A 6,040-nucleotide genomic window follows, 5' to 3' on the forward strand; every position below is an offset into this window, starting at 1 on the left:
GAAGACATTTTCTTTCTCTGCCTTCCTAACTCCCTCACCTGCAACAACCCTCCCATTTTCTAAGCATTTTCCTCAGGGCAACACCTCCCGCTCTGCTCTGGAGACTGTGATATCTCCCAGGCTTCCAGTCTCAGCTGACCTGGCTTGATCTCCAACCTCCACGCAGCCTGACAGCCTTATCACCTCACTGAGAAAAAAGGTGAAAGGCAGCACAGCAAAGGGGGGAGCTACATCTGGAACAGCACATCAGCTGTGCCATCTCACCCTGTTTCCAGATCTTCTCCCATTGTGAGGAACAGAGGAGCTGGTTTTTTTATACCTGTCCCCTGAGAAAGCTTCTGTTCTGAATATGTTAAGGTTTAGGTCACAAATGGGCAGCTTTTGAGAAGGGTAAACAAATTCCTCTTGTAGTTTTTCATGTGAGTCACACTGTCTCAGATCTGTTAGAAAAATCTCTTATCAGCCTGTTTCGCAGTGAATGGTTATTTTGATAGTTATATGATCTGGTTTTGGTGTGCACGTTGTTTCAAAACTCCACAATTTTTTTACAGACTAAAAATGGCTTTGAAAGTGTGTACTTATTACTGATTGAAGTAGTTTTTATGCTGTATAGAAAAAGATGTAAGGATAATCATAGCAGAATGATTATCCCACTGAGATATACACCAGTTTATTTCCCCTCATTAGTTAGGTACGGCTAGGTCCAATGACAACAAGAGCCATTGTAGCCAGCAAGGCCTTAGAACACGGGGATCTTCTTGGGCATATTAATATCACTCCAGATAAAGTCAGCCTTGATTTGTCATTAAGTCCTTTACTAAGAACAGTGTGTTAAGGATTACACAGAGAAACTTCCACAGCAGCAGCAGCAACAAATATTCCCAACAAAGGTCAGAGTTATTTAATGCCCCCGCCATATGACATGGATCAGTCATGGCAGACCTGGAAATAGACTTCAAGCCTTCTAATTTTATAATCCCATTATCCCCTGTTCCCCACCTCCTGGCACTTCTTCTGTTCTCTTGCACCTTAGCATCACTGCAGTGAAAGCACCAAGCCAGGTAATGCAATGGAAATGTGCAACTGGATCCCCCAGCCTCCCCTTTTTACCTCATGCTCTCGTATCTGCCATGTACTTGCTCTCCTGTCCCCTTTCACCACAAACTTTTGTGCTCTGCTCTGTACCCAGCATTGCCCATTATCTGCACACATTACACATCTCCCTTGCCTTCGCAACAGTTATTTTATGCATCATCTTTTTTTACATCATCCTTTTTCTCTCCAGCCTCATTTCTTCCAATACCTACCTCTTCTTCTCTCTGAGTTAATCTAGACTGAGCTTAAGGTGTGATGCTAACCACAAAGGATAAAGTGGTCGTTAACCAGCCTGATATGGACTCAGCAGACTGGCTTTAAATCATATTAACAATCCTAATTGAGGCAAGAAATCAGTAAAACACTGATTTACCACTTTGCATATTTATTAGGTTTTATCAGTCTCTGATATCCTTTCCAATAGTCTCTCCTCATTTTTGTTCTGGTCATTATCTTTTGAAACTTATCTCTTTTGTGTCCCTTTCTGACCAAAAAAAAGGTTGCATTTCACAACTTGATCATGATCCTAAACAGGATACAAGCTGCTTCCCCTTCACATGCATTCATGTTAAAGTGCTTGTTTCTTATTCCAAGTTTATTGCTCCTGCCTCAAAGTCAAAGATGAGGTTTTTTTAAAAAATATTTTTTTTTGTTAGAAGAACAAAGAACTTCTTTTCCATCTTAGATATGGACAAGGTGAGGCCATGATCCAGGAAGGCTGTGGCTAATCATACAGGGAGGCAAAGAGCGAACAAAAGTGAGACTCAAAATTAAGGCTGAAGTGAAAGCATGAAGGCAAAAGGTTATAGATAGGGTTGAGTAAGAGCTAATATCAAGAACAAGGAGGAGGCCCAAGTGCACCTTTCCACTGGTGCCTTTGGTACCCAGGAACAGGAAGGTGCTGGCAAAAACCGGACTGTGCAACAGGATCCACCTCACTCCAGCACTTCCCTCTGCTGGCCAGTGAGCAGAGCCCCAGGCAGGGCACCCAGTGCAGGGGAAGGAGGGCTCTGGATTGCCCCACTTTGTCCTAGGACACCAACCATGTGAGGGACCCAGGTGAGCACCTGAACCACCTCTGTTTGCTGAACTGCAGCGTTCTTCAGAGACTGATGATGGCTGAAATATTGAGGAACTTTAGGTCAATTCTAGGTGTCTATTCTGTGTTCTCATTCAACTTTAAGGTCAATTAGTAGGCTTTTTATGTCTTGAAATGCACACAAATCTAATGTAATACTCCTGCTTCCTTATGGCACTTAACCATTTCCTCCAGTGGCTTAGATTTTCTTACTTCACTGCTGTTGAAAGAGGGTAGAAGTTACGAGGAAATGATAAACAGGAAGCCCCAAAAGGCCAGATCATTTACAAAACATCACGTAGGCATATGGATCCAAAATGTATTGTGGATAACGCTAAATAGCATGGAAAAGAGTTATTTGTTTTGCTGCATCCTTTTGTACTTAAATACTGATGTATGATCTTGGCTTAGCAGGCAGTAGGAGCTTCTTGGCCTGCTCCCCAGATGTGCACAGATCTGTGAAGTTTCCTAGAGCTTTTATGTTGGCAATGCAATATAGAAGGCACTATTTGGCAACAGCAGAGCTCTTGCTGTTTTGTTGCAGGGGCTCTGCAATGTATGTCATGTCTATTGTATGTGTACTGAAGAGAATTTCTAGATTTCCTTCCTGCTGTAAGACTGCAGGCTTACAGCCAAGTCATATTTTTTTCTTAGGGCTCCCATCTCTAAATCCTTTTGCAACTTCAAATCTCCTTTATCTTGTTTTTAGCTACACGTTTCAGATGGTTTTTCTGGGGTACTTAAATCTTAACAAGCATTCATTTCAACATGTTCATTCCCCAAATCTCCCACCTCTGGCTGTGCCCCACCCTTCTCTCCGGTGCCCATCACAAAGCTTTCCAGCTGCCCTCCCAGCCAATCCATCCTGCTGCTTCTCCTCGCCACGGTCCTTCCAGCCACTCCCTGTTTCCCTCATCAGTCTCCCCTCCTTCCCCCTCCTTCTTCCTTCTTCCCTTTCTCTTTCTTTTCTCTTTCTCTGAATGGCTGTAACGCCGCCTGGACTTGGCGGATGAGCCAGCCCCTGTCTTAGAATTAGCCAAATTAGCTCTATTAGCTCCTTTAGCTGTGTGCGTGGCGGGGAAACCCCTCTTTGGCAAGCTCAGCCCTGCCGATTCTGGACACGAGAGGGCCTTTTTTTAGGATTCTGTTTCCTGCAAGTCGCTTATCCGTCTGACGCTGCTTGCATCCGAGCCGAGGCTCTGAGGTGTGCAGTGATGTACCCCCACAGTTATTTGTGCCTGCTGCCCCAGGAAAGCAGCTCAGGCAGGGTTTGCTAAGCGGTGTGTGCTCATGCCTGGGGGCAGGGGGAGGCAGAGCAGAGATCTGGCAGCGCTTCCCTCACCTGTTGCAGGACAGGCAGGACCACCCGCCCCCAGTGGCAGAGGGCACGGGGGGACGGCTGATTCATTGTTGTGTTTGGCGAACATCTACCTGCTTCTTACAGACAATGAGCGGAGGGGACGGAGGGAAGAGCAATCCGGTTCCCATGGCAACCGTACTCAAGTCATCTGAGGTCAAAATGATGACCGAGGCTGGCAGAGAAGATGAATTTTGATGTGAGGATAAATCCCAGATCAGTGAGTGCATGACTCAGTCTGCCAGCTCTGGGTGCCCCAGCAGCCCTGCACCCCCGCCTTGTCCCCCCCAAGCCGGACTGCACTGCTCCCTGCTGTGATGCTGCTGGGGGCCCTCTCAAAGCCTGATCATCTCTCTCATTGCCTGCCCTGAATTCACCCCCAGCTATTTCTGTTTCTGGGTCACCGAGCTCACATCTGCACAGCCGCCAGTGACTGCAGTGTGGGCTGGCACATCCTCGCTGCTCCTGAACCGTGAGCAGGGGCTGCCCACAGCTGTGAGACTCCGGCCACCAGCCCACACCGGCCAGCAGAGCCTCAGCTCGCCAGTCACCGCCCCCTCGCTGTCCTCAAGGCTCCGAGTTCATCGAAAGCCATCGCGTACGCGCCTAGTGACGACAAAGTCACGTCAGCGTTCATCTTTTTTGGAAAGCAGCTGGAGCTGGGCAGTCTCTGCAGGATGCTGCGCTGCAACGGATTTCTGTTGCCATCTGGTGGCAAGGGAAGAGTACTTGGAAGTAGAGACAAATTCCCAAGATCCACGCCCCGCTGTTCTCTCAGAGAGGCTTGTTCTCCTCAATTGGATTGAGCTTCCCAGGGAGGTGGTGAAGTCACCATCACTGATGGTATTCAAGGAACGGCTGGACTTGGCACTTAGTGCCATGGTCTAGTTGACAAGGTGGTGATCGGTTAAAGGTTGGACCAGGTGGTTTTGGAGATCCTTTCCAACCTGAGTCCGTGACTCTGTTCCACAGGTCTTTACTTGGGCCACATCAAAATTTCCTCACTTTAAAAGGGAACAGAGGAGAATGCTCACACTATCAGATTTGATTTGATTTGATATCTAGATTCCAGATTATACCTGCCATTGCAAGTGTTCTCCACAGTTTTTAATTAAACACTGGCAATTTTCTTGACTACTCCATGTGCTGTAATCGAGACTCTCTCCTATCCCCTAAACCCTGCAGTTTAGCTCACCCTAAATTAGAAATCTTCCCTCTGCCTCTGAGAGTTGTTGAATGAATCATCCACAGTTGGTCAGTTAATGAATGTACAATTACCAACCCCATCTGGCTGCTGCAGAAATCTCCTTAAAGGATTGCACCCCTGCTTATTGAGGAATGTATGAACCAGAAGCCAGCCTCAGACTCCCTCTCTGTCTAGCCCAGAGCCTCATCTCATCTCTGGCTTAGGGGCAGAGGCCTTATGAGGCCTCTCATCAGATGGTCTGCCCTGACACATTCCTTTTGTGGGCATTATTGCAGCTTCTGCTGGAGCCTGGCTCACACTGTAGCACTAGCATTTCCGAAGGCAGCCACAGGTTCACCCTCTTATTAATTTACTGTTCTCTGGTAGAGAATAATCCCCTTCCTGTTCAAGGAGGACACCCAACCATTTGACTGCATGGACAATGCAGAAGCAGGACATCCTAACGGCATTTGATTGTAGTCCTGCTTTGGTTTTTGCTCCCACTTACGCTTAGCCCTTGCCTTTGTGCCTTCCCTCACGCCAGTCTTGCTCTTGCCCCTGTTCCCTCCTCCAGCCACATCTGCCTGCTGGAACCACCCAACCTCCTTCTTGACCATGTTGCCTAAACTCCAACAAACCGCCTTTACCAGTCAGGCAGAGAGCCCACAGAGAGTTTCCCACTCTGTTGTTCCCACAGGCAGGGGTGACTCATGACATCTTGTCACTCCCAAGTAACTTAACTGATGAAATCCCAGGAGCAGCCAGCCACACTCCAGCTCCGTGTTGGTGCTCCAGCACCAGCTTCTGCTCCATGTGAAATAATCCGAGGAAGTGCAGCAGCTCCTTCACTAGCCTCATCTCAGAGCTCAATCTTCCCTTGCCACACAAAACTTATGATGGGCACTGATGTTGTTTTGGTGCTGTTCATCTTTCCCACAGGCTGGTTTTGATCCAGTCTCCTGTCTGCGCTCCTGCTTGCCAGACACAGGATATGGGTGAGGGCCCAAACAAGCCCTCCCCCGCAGAAGGTGAGGCATTGCTTTTAATCCTCTATTTAGATCCCACGAGACAGCAGTGAGCAGAAGCAGCACTCACAATATTAAACCAAAAGCAGAAGGACCCAGTGGTATCTGGCAGTACTGTGACCCTCAGCATGATCCCAGAAAGGAATTCTGCAATGAAGCCACCCCACTTCCAACAGGGGCTGACTGAAAATGCCCTGGTGCAGCCGTAAACATCCTTCTCTTTAGTTAATTTATTTTTTTATTCTCTACATCAGTTCTGACATCCATTTTCAAGACAGGAAGGCTGAGTGTTTGAAGGG

The sequence above is a fragment of the Zosterops lateralis genome (genome assembly GCF_965231275.1).
Source record: "Zosterops lateralis genome assembly, chromosome: 2".
Lineage (NCBI taxonomy): Eukaryota > Metazoa > Chordata > Aves > Passeriformes > Zosteropidae > Zosterops > Zosterops lateralis.